This window comes from Petaurus breviceps, unplaced genomic scaffold (genome assembly GCF_028583685.1).
Source record: "Petaurus breviceps papuanus isolate PSGF00001 unplaced genomic scaffold, PetGlider_PUasm1.0 183, whole genome shotgun sequence".
Taxonomy (NCBI): domain Eukaryota; kingdom Metazoa; phylum Chordata; class Mammalia; order Diprotodontia; family Petauridae; genus Petaurus; species Petaurus breviceps.
This window is the reverse complement of record NW_027185791.1, coordinates 12,091,206-12,114,527: the sequence shown is the minus strand read 5'-3', so window position 1 is coordinate 12,114,527 and position 23,322 is coordinate 12,091,206.

Below are 23,322 nucleotides of genomic sequence, written 5' to 3'. Positions count from 1 at the left end.
ATATCTTTCATTTTTAAATCACCTACAAGTCCCAACATATTTCTCCTCTTTTCTCCTCACAACCATCCTGTATAATAAAAAAAAATTAAAAAGGAAAAAAAAAGCACAATTGTTAACCAAAACTGACCATCACATTAAAATGTCTGATATTACATAGATGTTACACATGTATACATACATGTGTACATATATCCATATGTATATATGTGGTATGTTCCCCACACTTAGTGCTCTACCACTGTGAAGTAACAAGGGGGTGTATCCTCTGATCTCTTTTACAGACAATGCATTAGTTTTTATAAACTCCTCTGTTTGATTGTAAACTCCTTGAAGGTAGGGATTGTTTTTTGTCTCTTTTTGCATCCCTAGCAGTTAACCCAGTGCCTAATACATAGTAGTTGCTTAAAAAAATGCTTATTAATTGAATGATTGAAGCTTATCTCTTAGTTTCGTAGTACTTGGTTTCAATTAGTTTGTTGTCCTCACCATTTATATTTTTGTAATTATTTTGCTTATTATTTTCCTGATTTTGCTTGTTGTATTTCATATTACTTTAAATCTTCTTATGCTTCTCTATAGTTATACTATTTTTTTTTGGTTTTTTAAAAGTACAGTAACATTCCATTTAATTCTTGTTTAACATTGATTCGTATCTACTTTGTTTCTATTAATTTGCCTCTACATGAATTTCTGCTACACATATTTCAATGTACATAGGGGGTGAAGTTGGGGGCAGGCTTTTTTTCCCCCATTAATTTCCTTGATACATATGCCCTGAAGTAGAATCTTTAGGTCAAAGAGTACAAAAAACTTAGTTGCTTTCTTTGCGTAATTCCAAATTATTTCCCAGAATAGTTGGAAAAATTCAAATTTTCACCAAGAGGGTGTTAGTGTATACTCTTCTAACACTGCCAGTTCTCATCTTTGCCATTTTCCTCTTTTTGAGGTAAAACCTTAGAGTTGTTCTGATTTCCATTTATCTTATTATTAGTGATTTGGAGTATTTTTAATATGTTATTAATAGTTTGCAATTTTTTCTCTTGAGAATTATTTATTAATATGTTTTAGTAATTTACTTATTGGGAAATGGCTTTTAGTTTTATCTATTTCTGTTAGCTGTTATCTAATATCTTAGATATTAAGTCATCAGAGATATTTTATGTATTCTTTTTCCAGTCAACTACCTTATTTCTTATCCTAGTTGCATTGGTTTTGCTCACACAAAGATCTTTCCATTTCATTTAATCAAAAATATTTATTTTATCATTTTTTAATAATTTCTATCACTCACTTGGTTAAGAATCAATTCCCTAACCATGTCTTTGAAAATAACCAATCTGGTTCCTTTATATTTATTTATTTTTTTAATTATGACTGTTAACATTCAAATTAAATAGTATTTTGAATTTAATGTGGAATGTGTTGTAAGTTGATGTCAAAATGATTAAAACTTTAGTATTAGCAGTTTGTTTTCTATCTTTCCCCTAAAATCTTGTCAAATAGGGACTTCTTTTCTAGTTATTTATGTTTTCAGGTTCAATCAGTTATTTTTGATTCTTCCTTGACTAGTCTATTCCATTGACATGCTTTTGTATTTTTAAACAAGCACCAAAAAGTTTTGATGACAAAATTCATATAGTAGAGGCTTAGAAATTCTATTTCTCCCTCATTCTTACTTCCCCCACCCCATAATTTCCATGATATTCTAGACTGTTTCTTCAAAAGGTTATTTATTAAAGTCAGGGAAACAAGGTTGTGAACCCTATGTCTTCTAAAGCAAGTAGGCAAATCAGTCTTGCGTTGTGTCCTTGGAGGTATGTATATGAAGAAAGGGCAAGGAACCAAAAAGTAAGTGACCGGGGAGTTTAAAAGACTAAGTCTGAAATACTAAAGAGTTCAGAGAAAAATTCAATAAAAGTTTAGAAAACAAACATATATCAATAGAGAGTTTGAAAACCTGGAGGAACAATGCATGGTATACCCTCAAAGATAATATAATACTCTTTTAACAAATATTACAGGACAAAAGGAAATGAACAAAGGCCAATGAAACATTGGATTCTCTGGACTTCCAAGTAAACTTGGAAAAACAGTAAGAAACTTAGGAATATTTAAAAAAAAGGATAGAAATTCACATGAAAGAAAGCTTACAACTCTCTACAAAGAGATTTAAAAACTTTATTTAAAAGCTCAATTAGCAGATTAAATAAAGTTGAATCTATGATAGTGAGTCTCTCCAATAAATGAAAGAGAGATTAAAAGATGTGGAGCCCAGAAATACTGGTGTAAAAACCATAGGATTTGGAATCAGAACACTTGGATTTAACTCCCAGCTCTGTCATTTACTGACTGTGGGGCTTTGGATTAGTTATTTGATCTCTCTGGGTTTTACTTTTTTCATTTATAAAATGAAGGGGTTGGATTCAATGACATATAAGGTCCCTTCCAACTCTAAATCTATGAGTCTGCCAGAAGAGAAGCTAAAGGCAATGAATGACATTAGAAGAATGCACAAATTCTATAAAAGCAAAAATGATTGACCTTGAAGAAAGGATGCACAGAGACAAATTAAGGATCATTGGTTTCCCAGAAACCTGTGGGAAATGGAAAAAAAAAAGACAACAACCAGGAAATAGAAGAAAACTGCCCAGAATATAGGCAACACAGCATCAATGGAGAAAAAAATCATCCACAGTTTGCCTCTGGAAAAAGAAATACAAATCCTTTGTTTCCAACTTTAAAACAAATAGTGATTAAGCTGAACAATTTAAATGACAGAACACATTTTGCCTGTAGCCAAGGTCTTTTATTTCAAACATAAAGAACATAAAATTGGAATAACATAACATTATTCTATAGCCACATGCAATAGTGGAGGATGGCAGAGAGATTGTACTAGAGAAACCAGTAAGACTTCAGAAAAAGAATGAAGCCAGTGGGGTTAGAGAAATGATGCCAGGAAAGTAAGCACAAAGTAAATGACCTTGATGACGGACTGGGTTTTGAACATGGGGACAAAGGCCTGGGAGGGACAATACACTAGTAGTAGCTCCTCTCCTTGCTTCTGCCAGTTTTCTCTTTTACTTGGATTGTCATTCATTTCCCTTGAAAAGGACAGACAAGGATTTGTCTGCAACTTTTCATGTTTCATCTTAGCAAGACATCTGGACCATCTACTTCCTTTTCTGGATGATTGATCTCATACTCCTTAGGGTTGTGCTATATACCCCTAGAAATTCTTGGTCTTCATTTTAGAGATGACTATTTTGGGGCAAAGCTATTCTCTTCTCCTCTCTATTTCTGCTCCATTTCTGGGTCAAAGAACATATCCCATATGAAGGGGAGAATATAAGAAAATCAGCTCATACACAATTTAGCTGACTCCTTTCTTTGCCTCTTGAAGGAATACCTGTGAGCTATCTGTCCATTTAGCATCAACTTCCTTCTTTTCTTCCAATTTTGTTTGTAGTGATGCTCAGTGGAGTATCAAAACCAATATGATCCATACCTTCCAGCAGTATTTTCATTCATTGGTCACTGGATAAAAATCTCACATTTAGAATGTGAGACACCAAGTTCAAGTTTATAGGTCCTGAGATTCTGAGCACCCTCTTCCCTGTTTTCCTTCATGGTTACCATTACTAAGGAAGCAGAAAGGGCCTGTATAGGACTGAGGGCTGTTTTATGTTGTTCTTTGGGTTGTCTTGGTAAAAGAATTTATCAACTAAGTGACTATCTTCTCCACATTCAGCCAAGAAGCATTTTCTAAGCACCTAATATTTGTACATGCTTCTGGGGACATAAAGACAAAAATAAAAAGGCACTGCTCTCAAGAAGCTTACATTCCATAAGGAGAGCTCTTATGTGCACACATAATACACACAAATATATCTATATATAAGAAAATGATATTTTAGGGGGTAGAGAAGAGTTATAGTGACTTGGGAAATCAGGAAAATCCTCATGGAGAGGGTGATACAAGTTGAATCATGAAAACAAAACATTAGGAAATTTGAGAGGCACAGATGAGAAAAGACTATCTCAGGGTGGATGGGTAAATAGTCACTACAAAGCCATCTAAGCAGGTTATGAATTACCAAGAGTAAAGAGGCCAATTAGTCCAGACTGTGGAGTATGGGAAGGGGAGTAATAGATAATATGTTTGGAAAGGAAGGTTGGGGCTAGGTTGTAAGAGGAGTTTATATTTGATTCTAGAATTGAAAGAGAACTACAGGAATTTGAACTGGGGAATGAGGCCAGACCTTAGAACAATCCTTTTGAAGATTATAGCAATCTACCTTGAGGATAACACACTACGACAAGGTAGGATTTATATCAGGAATTCTGGGTTGGTTCAATATTAGGAAAACTGTCAGCAAAACTGACCACATCAACCACAAAATTAACAGAAATCCTATGATTAACTCAATAGATGCAGAAAAAGCTTTTTGAAAAAAGTACAAAACCCATTCCTATTAAAAATACTAGAGAACATAGGGATAAATGGGGCCTTCCTTAAAATGATAGGTAGCATCTATCTAAAACCATCAACATTCTATGTAATGGGGATAAGCTAGAAGCATTTCCCATAAGATCAGAAGTAAAGCAAGGATGTCCATTATCACCATGATTCAATATTGTACTAGAAATGTAGCTTTAGCAATAAGAGAAGAAAAAGAAATTGAAGGAATTAGAATAGGCAAAGAAGAAACAAATCTATCATTCTTCACAGATGATATGATGGTATACTTAGAGAATCCTAGAGTATCAAATAAAAAACTACTTGAAATAATAAACAAATTTAGCAAAGTTGCAGGATATAAGATAGACCCATATACACCATCAACATTTCAATATATTAACAACAAAGCCCAACAGCAAGAGATAGAAAGATAAATTCCCTTTAAAATTACTGTAGACATTATAAAATATTTGATAGTCTATCAGCCAAAACAAACCCAGGAACTATATGAATACAATCACAAAACACTTTTCATATAAATAAAGTGAGATCTAAATAACTGAAAAAATATAGGGTACTCATGGCTAGACTGAACTAACATAATAAAAACAACAATTCTACCTGAATTAATTTACTTATTCAGTGCCTACCAAACTACCAAAAAATATTTTATAGAACTAGAAAAAAAATAATAAAATTCATCTAGAAGAACAAAAGTTCCAGAATATAAAGGGAATTAATGAAAAACATGGAAGGGAAGGTGGTCAATCCATACCATATCTTAAATTGTATTATAAAGAAGCAATCATCAAAACTACTTGGTACTGGCTAAGAAATAGAGTGATGGATCAGTGGAATAGGTTAGGTATACAAGACATAATAGTCAATGACTATAATGACCTACTGTTTGATAAATCCAAGGACTCCTCATGTTTAACAAAAATTGCTGGGAAAAATGGAAAATAGGGCAGAAACTAGATATAGAACAGGATTATATGCCGTATACCAAAATAAAGTCAAAATGGGTACACAATTTAGATATAAAAGCTGACACTATCAACAAACTAGAAGATCAAGGAATAGTTTACATGTCAGATCTATGGAGAAGGGAAGAATTCATAATCAAACAAGAGATAGAGAACATTATGAAATGCAAAATAGATGATTTTGATTGCATTAAATTGAAAAGTTTTTGCACAAAAAAGCTAATGCAACCAAAATTAGAAGGAAAAAAGAAAGCTGGGAAATAATTTTTATAGCCAGTTTCTCTGATAAAGGCCTCATTTCTAAAATGTATAGAGAACTGAATAAATTTATAAGAATATAAATAATTCCCCAATTGACAAATGTCAAAGGATAGTCAAAGGCAGTTTTCAGAGGAAGAGATTAGAAGCTATTAATCATAAGAAAAAAATGTTCTCAATAACTATTGATTAGAGAAATGCAAATCAAAACAACTCTGAGGTACCAATCACACCACCAGATTAGCTAACATGACAACACAGGAAAATGATAAATGTTGGAAAAGATGTGAGAAAATTGGAACACTGATGCTTTGTTGGGTGGAGTTGTGAACTGTTCAATCATTCTGGACAGCAATTTAGAACTATGCCCAAAGAGCTATAAAACTGTGCATACCCTTTGACCCAGAAATACCACATCTAGGTCTCTATCCTGAAGAGATCACAAAAATGGAAAAAGGACCTACACGTACAAAAATATTTATAGCAGCTCTTTTTGTGGTGGCCAAGATTTGGAAATTGAGGGGATGCCTATTAACTGGGAAATGGCCCAACAAGTTGTCGTATATGAACATAACGGAATACTATTGTGTTATAAGAAACGATGAGCAGGTGGACCTCAGAAAAACCTGGAAAAACATATATGAACTGATGCTAAGTGAAGTGATAAGAACCAGGAGAATATTGTATTCAGTAATAGACACATTGTGTAATGACTAACTTTCATAGACTTGGCTCTTCCCAGCAATGCAAGGATCTAAGACAACTCCAAAAGACTCACGATGTAAAATGCTGTCCACTTCCAAAGAAAGAGCTATGGAGTCTGAATGCAGATTGAAGCACTCTATTTGCTTTTTTTGTTGTTGTTGCTGTTTTGGTTTATTTCTTCTTTCTTGTGGTTTCCCTCATTGATTCCAATTCTACTCTACAACATGACTAATGTGAAAATATGATTTTTTTTCTAAAAAAGAATCACTTAAGAGCAGGAAAGTATTTGAAAAGAGTCTGGTGTGTTGGTGAAACCCAGTCATTTAGGAAAAAAAAACCTACTCAAACAGGTGTATCATTTTAGCAGTTTTGGTCATGAATACCAAACTTTACTTAAGTCAAATTGTGTTTCTAACTTTATCTTCATCATTATCATAATGCTTTTATTTTGCCAGCTCAGCAAGTTGTTTGTTATTGGCATTCTTCACTTCTTCAAGCTCTTTGAATATTGAATGCTTATGGATCAAGTTTCCAATTTAAGACCCATAATATGCTGCAAGTCAGCCTGTGAAGATTAGAGTATTTTTATTGGTGAAATTTCCTTGCTGTCCTTTATTTAAATAGCCTTTTTTATTGTGTTGGACTGGTTGTGGCATCCTATCGTGACTTTTTAACTGTGTCTACATAGGCAAAGTGGATTAGAGAGTTAAGATTAGTAGATAATTTGAGCAAAACTATACTATTGGGGGAAAAGCCCATGTTGATTTGTTTTTATTCTTAGACAGAATTATACAAATTGAAAATGAAAAAATCCATTTGGCAGATGTGAAAAGATGGATTGTTGAGGGAGGGAATTAAGGTAGGGAGATCAGTTTGAAGGCTATTTCAATAGTCCAGGGGAGGGATAATAAGGAAGTGGAGTGGTGGCTGTATGAGTTGAGAGAAGGGAATGCATACAAAAACTGCTGTGAAGGTAGAAATGACAAGTTTTGACAACTAATTGGATATGCAGAATGATGAAGAATGATGAGTAAAGGATAAGACTGAATTATCCACCCTAGGTGAATAGAATGATAGTAGTACCCTCGAGGAAAATAGAGACATTTAGAACAGTGGTAATTGGAGAAAAGCACCCAAAATTCCATTTGGGACACATTGGGTTTTAGATATCTATGGAATGTATAGTTTAAAATGTGCAATAGACTGAGATGTGGGACTAGATCTCAGGAGACAGACTAAGACTGGATATATTGATCTGGGAGTCATCTTCCTTGAGATGATAATTAAATTCATGAGAGCTGATGAGGTTACTGAGAATGTAGAGCAAAAAGAGAAGAGGGTCTAGGACAGAACCTTGGGTTCCCAGAGGGAAGGGGAACAATGTGGATAATGAAGATGAAAAGCTAGTTTAGTCATTGGAGAACAGACTCATTCTGTTATAAGAGCCTCAGACGAAGCCTTCTGAGTGTGGTTGAACCTTTAAGCCCCTCAACCCCACTGTTATAGCCTGATGACAATATACCATCATAGGATTTTGTGGAGGCTTATGGACTATAAAATGACTAGGAAGAAACCTTGTGGGGCAGTTGGTGGCGCAGTGAATAGAGCACTGGCCCTGGAATCAGGAGGACCTAAGTTCAAATCTAGCCTCAGACACGTGGCACTAACTAGCTATGTGACTCTGGGCAAGTCACTTTGCTTCGCTTCCCTGCTTTGAAAATAAAATTATAAAAAAAAGAAACCTTGTGCCTTTACATCAGGAATAATCTTTTAAAGAAATGAATTGATAGGCACTGCACATGTTGAGTACCAAGAATATCCCAAATATCAATTCAAGTATATTTTAACAAGCAGGAAAAAAGGAGACATTATTATTATAGGAACCATCCCTGAATCAGCTGTCTGTGTACAGTCAAACCATTGACATGTTAGAGCCAAGATCAAAATTAGTAAGAATCTTAGAGAATAATAATGAGAAAAATATACGGCATACAATCAAAACAACTCAATCCTGAGCTATTTTTAACACACAATTGATAAGGTGAAGTAGATAATGGACAGCAGAAATGACATCAACATTGCATAATAATTTTAGGCAGAAGTTTAACTGAGGTAAATCCATTGCCACAATGAGAACAACAAAGGAGCCCAAAAAGTACTTTAGTCAGCAAACATTTAATTGACTTGTCAATCGAAGAGAGAGGGTGGTCAAATGGTTTAAAATACAAAGCTCATTTGTAAAATCTGCTTTGCTTTCTAAAGCAGAAAGAAGCAACACAGGGTAAAGGGAATTTAAAGAAAGTTTAGCAAGAGATACAAGTAAGCAAAGTTGACTCAAATGACTGTTGGATATTGGGCACACCAAGGCAGATTAAGAATGAAAATGGAAGATGGGTAACAGATGATCAGGAAGTGAAAAATCTCTGCAGAAATAATTTTTAATTACACAATATTTTGTCAACGGCAGTAGGGCCATCACATTTGAGCTCACAAATAGAAGTGCTGTAGTTGTTTACAAGGGAGGTAGGAATGGCATTAAAAAGAGAAACATGGGGGAAAGCATATGAAGTGGACCAAGTATGTAAAGAAGGGATCCATGCTCGAAGCTATTTCAGTGTCTCCAGTGCCTAGCTCAGTGCCTGGCATGTCATAAGTAATGAATACTTCTTGACTTGTCAGACTGACTTTGAAGGACTGATTCACTAGGTATGTGAAGGAGAGGAAGACACCGAGGGCAGGGGGGAAATCCCTGACTTTATTAATGCAGAAAAATCCTCCTATGTGCCTACAGTTTCCTTTATAGGAAATCTTTATGAGACTCAGTTACATATAGATTAAGGACACACTCAATGAAGACCCTACAGGAAACATGTAGGATCATCTCTTGGCATTTTTCAATTGACTGGAAGATACAGACAATACGAGATTTTATTGTGCTGATTGTTTGTTGATCAAGCAAAAGAATTTGATGTGGTTCAACAAAATGTTCCCTTAAAGTCTCTTTTGCAATAAGGTATCTCTCTATTTCAAAATAATTTCTCTGATCATACTGGTAGAGCTTGTTCATCAGTATGTGTATTTGGGCCACATAGTACAAATGGATGAAAATTTGGTTTGTCTTTTGGAAATTCCAAAGCACATTTAGCAATTCAAACTCCTTTGTGAAATAAAGGCATTAAAAAGATACCCATGTAATCTTGGGCAGCACTTGGACACAGAGAGTCACACAGAGATTTGTACATGGCAGAAATCTTTGGTATTGTACTTAAAAGTTATGTTTTCTCCCTTTCCTAGAAGGGATTGAGAGGCTCTTAAAAGAGACTGGCTATGTCCAGTGAGGTTGAGGAAGTCATTGAATGAGAAATTCCATGGGGACTCAGATGAGTGATACTGAGGAGACAAAATGGAATCTGGAGAGACAGAATAGAGATGAGTAAGTACTGGACTCCCTCTTTACTGCTGCTTTCTTCCATCTCAGATTTTTGGGACAGTCAGCACGAGGCCAGGGCAAGGGTATGGCCAGTTGGCATTGAACTTTCCCCAACAGTATCCACTCTCCTTTTGTCCAAAGGGGAAAATTCATAAACAAAATCCTTTTTATTCCTTAAAATTGTATTTATACTGTTTGTTTAATTTGTTTTCAACTCATCAGCTTTATAACGATTGATCATAACCTCCCTCATTTTAAGTGCTCCTTTATTTGTGAACAGGAAGTTGAAAAAAACAATGGAATAATGACTAGAATATTAGAGAGAGAGAAAGAAAAGGCCAAGGTTTGGAGCCTCTTTAAATAACCACGATTCTATCCTGACTAGAAGCTCATGCATTCTGTGGGAGATATTGATTTTAATTTTTTATAAACTCTTCTAGTAAGGTAACAAATCACATGAACCCAAACGTCATGATTCCCCTCAGGTGCAAACAAATCCAGATGGTGGCGTTAGGGGAAGAGGTTAGGTAAACTGGAGAGTTTCTCAGACAAATTCACTCCCTCTCTCCTCTCCCTTCTCCTTGTTCTCTCCTGGCTGACATGCTAGTCCCATCTGATCCCAATTGAGGCTGAACCACGAAGACATTGCCTGGGGGAAAGTCATCTCCCTCCCCTGGGAAAGCTAAAGAGAGGAGTTGGGAAAGGCTCTGTCTACATGAACTGGTAGACATCAAAGAGGAAGTAGATAATTTTCTTCTAACATAATCAACTCTAATCCTGACAGTTATGTAAGCATTCTACTATTGATGCTGTTTATCTTCTAGATATGGGACACCACAGACTCCATAACTGTGGACCTTCAACCAAAGAGACTTAGGAAAGACAAATGATTTCCAAGCCTCCAGCTCGCACAGCCATTATTGAGGGGGAGAAATCATTGTGTAGAGGGGCTTACTATCAACAACTACTAACCAACTACCTCCAAGAGGCAGATAGAAACAGATTCTTTGGGAGCAGCAGCATCCTTCCCTCTCTCTCCTATCCCCCAAGCAACTAGTCATTCAGGGAAACAACTCTAGTGGAGAAAGGCCCAGCCATCCTAACCTGTTCATAGGGTGCTCAAGTCAGGCTAGCTAAAGCAGCAAGGCACTCTGAGAGAAATACAGGAGGCAGTATGTGCCAGGCCAGTCAAACCACCGGCATCACCTTGAGCACCGTCTCCCCTCACACCCTGATGAGAATAGGACAACACTTTGAGTGCAAGAACCTTGAGAATAGCAATACTTATGGTCAAGTGCCCTGAGGTATCCTGGGAAGCAACCCCTGTGCAGATGGATCCTCGTGATTGCTCCTGCAACTACTTCCCACAGTTATTGAAGACCCGGAAGAGAAACTGCTTGGCACCAAAGTCTTTGGCATCGTCAGAGGTTCAACATCAGAAACTGATATAATTTTATCAGTGGAAATGACATTAAACGAGCAATGTTAACATTTGCTTTTCCACTGTCCTAAAGACCATAGGACTTTCCCTATGTAGTTGAAACCTTCCATATCAGTTATCTTCTTAATTAGAATATGATGTCCTTGAAAGCAGAGGTTGTCCTTTTTTTTCTATTTGTAAGCTCAGTGCTTAGCAAAGTGCTATATGTGCTTAGGACATGCTAAATAAATGCTTTGCCCATTCATTCATTCAAGATGATCATCACACATAGGGCTATGGGGAAGCACTGATACATATGATCTCTTCAAAGAAGGAAAAAGGAGGGAAAAATTGAGAAATATAACAAAGGAGAAAAAATAGCTAGGAATGTAGTGATGGTGAGTGATGACAGGTGGATAGCCTCAGAGATTCAGTGATATCCTCACCATTATGGGAGAAATCAAGTAAGGTCTCCAGCTCATTATGGAGTTGAATGTATGTTGGTGATCTTATGGGAGGACATGAACAAGTGTAACACAGCAAAGGCAGGAATGGATGGATTGTAATTTGCACCACAACCTGGAGAAGTCCTCCAAAACAATGACATCGCAGATCTGTTTGAGTATAACATCATTATTTGGTGGCGTTTGGGGAGAACTGCCCCCACTATAACTCTCACTCCTCCATTCTCCCAGTTACAGTTTTCTCAATTGCAGAATATGGATATTAATAGCATCTATCTTCCAGAGTTGTTGTAAAGATTAAATGAGATAATATCTGTAAAATGATTACCACAATGCCTGGCACATAGTAGGTGTTTAATAAACACTTTTTCTCTTCCCTTCCATTTAATCTATCTAAAATATCTCTGTGGGACTTGGTCAAATGCTCAAATGGAAAAATAAGTTACAGATTCAGACTGAATGAAGATTTTTTTATGGGGGGTACAAGGGTATTGGAATTAATTTATTCCAATGTTACAAGGAAATGAACCAGATATGATGCATGTACTCTTCTCCTATTATATGAGAAATCCAAAGGAACCAAAGAGCTCTCTTGTTATGTCCCTAAAACACTTTAGTCTTCTGAGGAATATCAATGAGGAAAAGATTATTAGGTTCATACAAAAAAATTAAAAATCCCTGTATGCAGCTTTTGACATTTTAAAAACTGAAAGGTACATGTTAAAATTGCAGAGATGGTAGAGATGGGATCAAAATTAGAATATCACACATAGATGGGCACTGTGGAAGTGGAAGGACCAGCATATGAAGGCAGAGGAAGAAAAGGGTCATAATTTTCAAAGGAAAATAATTTTGGGGACTAGACGTCAGTTTGAACTCTACACCTTTTAACTCCTACCAATTTTTCAAAAAGTTAAGCGAAATTCTCTGAATCCTGGAACTCTTAAGGGAACTGAGCCAGGGCAAATCAATGTAGCTGGAAGCTGACATGTAATTCTAAATCAAAAGGTTTTTTTTTTAAATTCTTTTCCTGAAGTAACTTGGAGATAGGATTGTCTAAATGTTACAAGGAGGAGGAGAACTTCAAAAAATATATTTCACCCCAAGTAAGAATATCAGCAGCTTCAAAGCATGAATAGTTGAGAGTGAAAGGATTGCCATAAGGATCTATATAACCATATATCTATTTCAAGACCACACAATATTAATGAGCCAGTACAGAGAATGATGACAGAATCTAAAGGGAGAAAAGGATAGAGAAAAGCTTGAGGTCATAGTGAGCTTGAGAGTAGAGTAGTGAATAGCATCAGAAAATATTCCGAGAAGATTCTAGGTATGAAATAAAGGATAAAAATTCTGTTCATGCTGTGTTAACCTCTGACATAACTTTTAAAAGTCCTTCTATGTATAGAATTCTGTGCTGTGTACTAGAGCAGATGTGAAGATTGAATAAGAATCTCAGTGTCCCAGAGTTGGAAGGGACCTCAGAGACCATCACTAGATATATCTGAAGAGAATCCCCTTCTATAACATACCTAAAATGCTTTTTTTCCAGCCTTTATTTGAGGAACTATAGTGATAGAGAAACCTCTTACTACCACCATCACTGCCACCTCTCCTCCTCCTCTTCCTTCTTCTTTTCCTTCTTCTTCCATTTATAGGATTGTTCAAGATTGGATCTCACCTTCAGCTTTTTCAATATGCTTCCTAAAATATAATGCTTAAAATTGAATGAAATACTCTTGATTTAATCTGACTTGGATAGTATCCAATGAGACTATGAGATCTCTACTCTTGAATTTTATGTCATGGTGCAGTTTCAGATTACCTTAGCTTTTGGAGGGAGTGACCATATCACAATGTTTATTCAGATTTAGCTAACAGTTCACTGAAATCAGCAGATTCCTCTTTTTTTTATGAACTATTATCTAACTTCACCTTTTCCATCTTGTACTGTTGGGGCTGATATTTTCAATCCAATTAGGGGATGTTACATTTGTCCCCATTCAATCACATCTTATTATATTTAGCCAAACATTCTAGGCTGTCAAGATTTTTTTTTTGACCCTGACTCTATCCATCATGCTCACGACTTCTCCTGGTTTTCTGTCATTTGCAAATTTAAAAAGCGTGCCATCTGTGCCTTTATCCAAGTCATTGATAAAAACGTTAAACAGCACAGATTCCTGGAGCGATTTACTAGAGACCTCCTTCCAAGATGACAACAAATCATTAATGAACACCCTTTGGGTTCAGTCGTTCAACAAGATCATAACTATCTAACTCTGTTTTCTTCTAGCCCCATCTCCTCCTCTTGCACACAAGAATACCATGAGAGAATTTGTCAAGTGCTTTGATAAAATCTGGGTAAGTTGTATTTCACATTTCTCTCATCCATTTATCAGTTTCAGTAACTGTCAAAAAAGGAAATTATATTAGTCTGGTATGACCTGTTGTTGATGAAGCCATGTCACATTTTTGTTGTTGCTTTTTTTAAACCTCCTTTAAAAATTGATTAATTTGTTTCAACTTCTATTGGCACATGTTCAAATACATGAATAAGAATAAGGGAAAGAGAGCAGAAGAAAAAATATGCAGAAAAAACAACAAAATAGCCACACAAAATAACAAATACTTGGACAAAACTAGGAATAAAATAAATGAAATTGAAGCAACAAACAAAAAAAAACCAAATCTGAGAAAAATTAAGCAAAACAATATAAGAAAGTCATTCTAAATTATTGTAAAATAACCACTAAATTAGGGGTGCTCATGGTAGATACTGGAAATAAAATTCTCTGAGTTCAAGAGACCCAATAAGCTTTTTTCTTTTTCTATACAGTTAAATTCCTTCATGTGGCAACAAATGTCTCTCTAGATGTGTGTGTGTGTGTGTGTGTGTGTGTGTGTGTGTGTGTAGTACACCCTACACAAGGAATTGAAATGCAGCTGAAATGGAAGTCCAGAAGACAGGACAGAAATCTTCAGTATATTCTGATCCAAGGACTATAGGGCCTGTAACTTTCTGAAAGGGACAGTATTTCATTCCTCTTGCCTAAAAAAGAAGGGAGAGATATTTCACAAGGAGTGAGAAGTGAGGAAGTTGCTCTGAGGGAGGGGGAGGACGAGAGGTCCTTCACAGAACGACTAAGAGACCGTGAGAGGATGAAATAGCAACCTTAGAGATAGCCCTTCATGACCACTACTACTGCCACCTGAAGCAGGAGAAGATTATGGCTTATGTCATTATTCCACATAGTTATGTGGAAACCCTGTGAATCATGAGGTGGGATGACTTGAGCTCTTCCTATTTTCTAAGAATGAAAATGTCAATGCTACAAGTTTCCTATCTCACCCCACTATGGATATTGTGCTATGCTGTATATTCCAATATATGAGCCTATATTCCAACCTTCATTTCTTTAAGACTCTGTTCACTCTCTGTATTTGATATATATTTCCAGAAGAAATTGATTTTTCAAAGATATCCTTCACTGTGTGCCTGTGAGGGTCCCGAGAGAATTAAATGCAGATGAGGGTGAGGATATAGTCAGCCAAATATACTGAGGGAGAGAAAGTAATAGACTTGGTCTAATTGCTGGGAATACCATCTGGGGGCTCCAGCTGAACAAAAGAGATGTTATTGATACATATTAATATAGCTCCCCCAAAGCAAATTAATCTGAATTGTCATATGCCTAGAATGAGTCAGTAGTTTTCTGGAAGGAGAATGCTTGGTAAATGAGTAGATCATCCCAGTATGACTCTCCACTTGTTTCTTCGGAGGCATGTTTAAAGAACCCCATTTCCCCCTAAAAGATGTTTACTGATCCAAAGCCTGCCCACAATTTCCTAATGTCTCTACTTTCATATTTCTGCATTTGTAGTAACAGTTTATGTAAAGCTGATATAGTGCTTGTGGATAATTTCTATAGTCATTTATCCCTGGATACGGGAGAAAAGAGACCTTTCCTCATTCTGTGACTGATAAACCGCTACCTCTTTTTACTTTGCTCTTTAGAATTCTGATGAATTGCCCAGGTGAAAACACTTTCCTCTGCTGCCTCTCCTCACATTCTGATCCCTATCCAGATTTCAACTCATTTCCTTGTGCTTTCTTGTTCTATTGCTGACAAATTGCCCCCAATCCTAGAATTCGTCATATTGTGCTTTTAAACAGCAGGTGGCCTCTCCCACTGTTCCTTTTCAGAAGGAAGGCTAGATGCAAGGCAAGTCCAAAACTCAGGATGGAGGTCACGGCATGTCACCACCCTCAATGGAAGTGATAGGAAAATTCCAGGCTCTCTGTGGTTCACAGAGGGTGGTCAGCCTCAACTTCTCAGCCCTTCTGCCTTTCTCTAAGTGGTCATACTTTCTCATCAATCAAGATTTCATGTGAAATTAACCCATCAGAGTAAGCTCTGTCTCCATTCTCTTGTCAAAGCCCCACCTCTTGCCTGAATGAGTTAAGTTTTTGTGAACCCTGATCATACGACCTTAGTTTAATGGAGTTGCCTTTCCATAGGATTGGAAAGAGCATGTTTAACTGTGCATAACATTTTACTCAGCATAGAAATAATAAAAGCAAAATAATACATAACAAGACGTCTACTACATGGCTAAGCATCCCTTTCTTCTAGTCCCAGATATTCCTCACACATTACATACATAAGTTTCTCCCAATCCAGAAGGCCTAGAATTTATTCAATCCATTATACTCACTCCTGCCAGTAGAAACCTGGCTCTATCCAAAGACAGCCATCCTTGTCCACCTTTAGCAGAACAGATGATTCCTTTCCTTATACTTCAAACAGTATTTAGAGGAAGAGTCTGCCTAGTGCTTGTTCCCTTTCTCATTTCCATCCCCCTCTCTGTCACCGTCATTTTCTGATTTGTCCTTGAGGTTCACTTCTTCCATACCAACTTATCCAGGCCCTCTTATTGAAATTGCCAGACATACTCACGTCATTCTTCCTTATTTCTAAAGAATCTCCCTACGTGGCTTATAGATATTCTCTGAAGCTACTTTGTTTTCATATTTAGAGGTTCCCATATACCTGTTGATGTCCCTTCAAACACCTTTACCTTCCAATTTGCTCTCTTAACAAGACCCAAGCACCAGCTCTGGAGTCAGGAGGACCTGAGTTCAAATCCGGCCTCAGACACTTAATACTTACTAGCTGTGTGACCTTGGGCAAGTCACTTAACCCCAATTGCCCTGCTTTCCCCCCTCCAAAGAGAAAAAAAAAGACCTATATTCTGGAGTCTTCTGGGGCCAATTGGAACCAGCTCATGAAAACCCATCATTAAATTTTCAGCATGAACACTTCCACCTCAGAAATAGGAAGTCCTGCAAATCAGGGTTTGATTTTTTTGTTATGTTGATTGTATGGAGTGAAAGTGATGGAGAAAATGCTAATTAATGCAGATTGAACTTAAAGGTCTGTTGTGCACACACACATAGACATATACATGCATATATACATATGCACACATACATATATATCTTTTTATTTATATGCACACGTTTCCCCAGAGAACCAGCTCCTAAACCTTCATCAGCACATCACTGCCTTTGTGCATTTTCACTGCACTTCAGTCATTCAGAAGAGTTGGTCATATTTTGAACCTCATAGTTACTGATAAGTGGGACAACAGGCATTTAAAAGCTTACTGTGTGCCAGGCACTGAACTAAATGTGGAGGATAGAAATACAAGCAGAGAGAAGGATCTTCCTGCCCTTGATCTTGACCCCTGAAGTCCTCTTCTCTGACTGTAATCTTCTTCCACATAGTGAGATCTCACTTCTAAACCTGCTTGTACTCATTTCCTCCATTTGCTATTTCTCTCTGTTCTCCCAATCCATCAGCCCTTTGGTCTCATTTCCCCTTCCTTATGGTTGTGATATTTCAATTAAATAGTTCAATTAGATATTCTTCTCTCTCAAATTCCTTGCCTTTATGATCCTTAATACTGGGTCACCCATAATTGACTTTCTTTACCTCCTGGTATTATGATGCTCAGTGTTGCTGGAGAAAATCCCACAACCATACCAACTGAACCCACTGCAAATTCACATGATTTCAACCAGGCCTTCACTTTAGAAGAAATAATGCTTTTATTTTTCCCCAATTGACCTCCCATTACCATTCTCTTCCGAATACCTATTACCATTCTACCTATTACTATTCTTTCCTATTTCCTATTGCCATTATTCAACTTTTTTTCTCAAATCTCTGAAGTCAGTCTCAACTTCTTTCTGTCTGCAGATGTCTCTGACTCCTGCTTTGCTGAGGAAAAAAATTGTGTGTATGTATGTATATATACAAATTGACATATGTACACATACACATGTATGTACACATACACACATGTATCCACACACATATACACAACACATACATGCATATATACATATATATTCCTTTTGTAATGGTAATGTAATTTTGAATTTGAAGATCCCTTTGTGTTGGCAAAGGTAGCAGGTACTTAGCACTTAGTAACTGATCAAGCCTCTGATTGGGGGAACAGAAGGTATGAACTCCTTCCCCTTGTTACTGATGTACCAGGAAATTGGCTGAAGCAAGTACTTAATATTGTGTATATAAGAAAAGCCCCAGAGAGGCACAGTCAGAATTTCCTTGAGACTGAGGTCTGGTGGCAGAACAGCTACAGAAGAATGGAGAACTGAGTCCTGAGAACTCGTGGTGGTGGAGCTTCTTCTGAACAGGATACCAAGTGCCCAGAGCCAGGAGGCCAGGAGCCCAGGAGCCTGGAATCCAGAGCCTGGGATCCAGAGCCTGGGATCCAGAGCCAGGGGTCCAGGAGCCAGGAGGCCAGGAGCCCCGGAGTGCAGGAGCCCAGGAGCCAGGAGCCTGGAATCCAGAGCCAGGGGCCCAGGAGCCAGGAGGCCAGGAGCCTGGAATCCAGAGCCAGGGGCCCAGCAGCCAGGAGCCCAGGTGACTGAAGTATGACCAGGATACTGAGACTTTGTTTGTTTGTGGCTTGGTTGAGCCTTGAATTCCCTGGAGCAGAAATGGTGAAGGAGCTGACATGGACCAGACCCTGTGAACTTCAGTGTGGAGCAGGACCTCCCAAGAGAACTGGTCAAGGAACTGGGAGCTATCTGCCATTGAACCCAGGTGACAGTCTGGTGAATCCAGGTAGAATCTGGGACCATGGAAGGGGATTCAGGGAATCTGAGAATAGGCCCCAAGTCAAGATGAAAAGACCTCTCCTTGGGTACTGAGTAATTATGGAATTATAGTTTACTAGTGACCTAAGGGGTGGAGGGTTTTGTGTATGATACTTACTAAGACTTTGCTGAATAAGTGACTGATTGTACTTTGAGTACTTTGACTATTGTTACTGATTAGTGACTGATTGAGCTAATCAAGACTTTGCCCCAATAGTAGAAGACTTTGAGACTATTGATAAGTGACTAATTGAATTAATTTAAGAGTGACTATTTTACTTTGAGACCATATTGTGAATATTCTAATGTGATTTTCTGTGATAAGTTTAAATATGGTGAATGCTATATTTTGAATTATGCTGTACCTTGATTTTCCATGGATGTTTTGCTTTTGTTATGGAATAGAGTTATCACTATACTGAGTAATCAGAATCTTAAGAAAGCTGTTCCAAGTAGCAGTTCTTCTGGAAAGCTTCTGTGCATGGCATTACACCCTCATCTCCCCTCTTACACTCCTCAAAATCCATCTACATCTTTACCTACATCCTTCTCCTTTGCCCTGGTCTGTAAGGAAGAAATGACCCTTCTTGTCAAGGCCAACACATTGATTTGGCCTTTGGCCAACATGTCTCTTTTCTTCTCTCTAAACTAGTCCATTAAGGCAGGGATTGTACCATATTGAAACTTTGTATACACAGTACAATCAATGGGAGCTACTCAATCTGATTTAGACTGTAGTGATTGAATGAAGAAACAGGTCATTTGAAACATTTAAAGAATTTAATGGGATTAATTGTATAGCAATTTCTTCTACTTCTTAAGAGTTAGCTATTATGGTGGCTAGGTGGTGCAGTGAGTAGAGTGCTGGCCCTGAAGTCAGGAGGACCTGAGTTTGGATCCGACCTCAGACACTTAACACACACACACACACACACACACACACACACACACACACGCACACACATAACCTAGCCACGTGACCTTGGGCAAGTTACTTAAATCCACTTGCTCCCCAAAAAGCAAAAAAAAGTTAGCTACAATTATGGTTTTTAATATCCAAATGTATAGAAAAATGGTAGCGTTAATTTTAATGTAGCTATAAATAGCAACCATTGAGAAGCAGGTCTATAGGTCTTTTTCAGTAGGTAAATTTTCAGTGGTAAAGTTAACTCTCTCTCTCTCTCTCTCTCTCTCTCTCTCTCTCTCTGTCTCTCTCTCTCTGTCCCTGTCTCTCTCTCTCTCTCTCTCTCTGTCCCTGTCTCTCTCTTCCAAGACACAATGTTTTCATTAAGAGGAAGGTGGAAGCAGTTGGCAGTAGGATAGAAAGGATTCTATGGCAATTTATAACTGAGTAGCAGGCAGATAGCCTTAATAAGGATTTTAAATGACAGTACTCTTATAAATTCATATTATTGTTGATATTATTATTATGACTACTAAGATTATGCACGTTTGAGAATTGACTGACAATTTATCACCTCCCCCACAAAGTCAACCAAGGAGAGTACCCCACTTGGGACATGATAGCTGTCTTCAAGTATCTGAAGGAATGTCATGTGGGAGAGCAATTAGAGCTTTTCTTCTTGGTCCCAGAGAGGAGTCCTAGGAATAGTATGTGGAAGTAAATTTGGGCTTAATGCAAGAAATAATTTCAGGGGTATACTGGTGCCATCACATCTAACTGAACAATCTCATCAAATTTAAAAATCAGTAGCTTGTAACAGCTGATTGTTAAATTTTCAGCGTGAGTATTTGTACTTCAGAAATTAGGAAATGCTACAAATCGGGGATTGGTTTATTGTTTTGTTAATTATTTAGACTTAAAAAAAGTGATGGATAAAGTGTTAATAATGCACATTAAACTTAAAAATGTGTCATGTGTACTTTTGGCAGGGGGGTTGACAGCAAGGGGAAGCCAATTGTTAAAAATTTACTTGTATGCCACTGGATACATTTCCAACAATAGAACCATGACAATGTGGAATGAGATGCCTTGGGAAGGTGATATAAGCTAAATTGGCCTAATCATACTCTTTGATCCAGTGATATCACTTCTCAGTATAGACCTCAACAGATATAAAAGGGTTCATATGCATGAAATATTTATAGCAGCACTTCTTGTAGTAGAAAAGGATTTAAAACAAAGCGAATGTCTATGATTTAGGGGATGACTCAACAAATTATGTTAGAGAAGTAAAAGGGAGTATTATTAGACTATAAAGGATGACTAAAGGAATGGATTCAGAGAAACATGGGAAGACTTGTACGAATTCACACTGAGTATGCATGAATGCTGAGTTGGAGAATGATTTATACAGTGATCCTAATATTATAAAGGAAAATAGTTTTCTTAAACTGAAGAACTTTGATCAATGCAATGACCAATTACAATCATTACTACAAGAGGCCAGTGAGGAATCATGCTTCCCATCTCTTGACAGAAATGTGATGGACTAGAGGTAAAGAGTGAGCCATATCTTTTTGGAATCCAATAGATGGATTTGTTTTACTTTGTTATGCTTATTTGTTATGAGGGAGGATATTTTTATGGGGAGGGGGAGGGGAGAGGACAGGTATTTATGGACATGACAACAAAAAGAAAAGAAAGAAAAGACTCAAATAAATATTTAAAAAAATATATAGGAGAGCAGACAGCAGTTCAGAAGGACACATAGACAAGAAAGAAAGTTTTAGAATTACTGTGGTGAATTTGTCACATACTTAAATACACACAACAGTGAATAATAGAAATTCTTGGTTTGATAGAATGCCCTCTTATTATATTCTTTTTTATATGTGGAAACAATCATGTTTGTTGATGTTTTTCAAATTCATATTAATAAAAAATTAAAAATGACATAGATGTATTATGTATCCATCTGTGGTCTTTTGAAATATGAAACTTTGGCTGAAAAGAATATAAGCTCAATATATTTTTCCCTTTTTCTTATGTTGAGAGGGTAATGAGGATAGCTATTGCATTCTAGCGAATAATATCCTGCCCTGGGAGTCTGGACATTTAGGTTCTCTTCCTGGCCTTCCTGTATGACCTTGGGTTAATTGCTTGCCCTTACTTCCTTGTCTTTGAAGTAGAGACTTGAAAACACCTACTCATGGAGAACCTCCCAAGGATATTAGAAGGGTTAATGAGGTTATAGCCGTACGCTATTTTGACCTTCCCCAGAAAAGACTCTACACAACTCCAGCGGGAACTTTTGTAAAACAAGCAACATCAGAAAGACTCTATACTGTATTCAGTGACCTACTTGTAAAAGCTACAAGAATATGATAACTTTGGTCATATCCTACTTGCCTAGGCATACAGAAATTCCTGTTTCCACTCTGAAATTTCTAATCTGAAGGAATTTTAAAGGAGTAGGTCTACTGAAATAGGGATGGGGATAGAGAAGAGATCAGTGATATCACTGGTAAAGGGAATTCCCTGGTGAGGAAACTTCTTTTATCAATAGAGATCAATGCAATTTATAGTCCTAGTAAGCTGTCTAGGGTTTTAATGACTTGCCTAGAGTGATGCAGTGAGTAAATGTGAGAGATGACCCTTGGACACAGATCTTAGCTCAAAGGCAAACTCTTTAAAAATTGGCTCTTATTATACCACAATACTATAATAAGGCATTAAAATAATAATTAATATTTATTTAACAATTTAAGGGTCATAAAACATTTTAGGTACATTATCTCATTTTATCCCTTCGACAACACTGGGAGGTGGCTTCTATTATTACTCTTTTACAGATGGGGAAACTAAAGCAGAGACAGGGCTTAGTGACTTGTCCAGGGTGATGTAGCTAGTAAGTGCCTAGCTGGTATTCAAATTTAGGTCTTCTTGACTCCAAGTCTAGTATTTTATTCTTTATTCTATGGAGTTGATGTCAGAGTCAAGAAAACATATGCTTGAGTTGCCTGTAATACATGCTAACAGTGTGACCCTGAATGGGCCATTTAACCTCTTAGTGCCCAATGCGCCTCTCTAAAGCTGTGAAATGTTGAATAGTAGAAGGAAGCTCCTCACCAGGGAGTTCCCTAGAGAAATGAAGTCATAGTCCTAAAAGAAATAAAGAAAAAAGGCTTATAGGACATGTATATGCTTAGGTATAGTCCTGTCTAATGATAAGAGTCTGGAACATAAAACCTCAGGTTTTCTTCCAAGCTTATGCTCCAGTGAGGCCATAGAGGGGTCCTAAGAGTCCATATAAGTGATGACCTTGCTTCACGTAGGGGAACCTCACCAATCATCCAAAAGGCCTGAAACTTGGTACATTGAAATATCTTCCTAGGTCCTCCATTTTTCAGACACTCATTGGAACATGGGTTGAGAGGTTGGAGGGCCATTGTTGGACACCATACTCATATAAGATAGAGGCATTTGTGAACCAGGAAT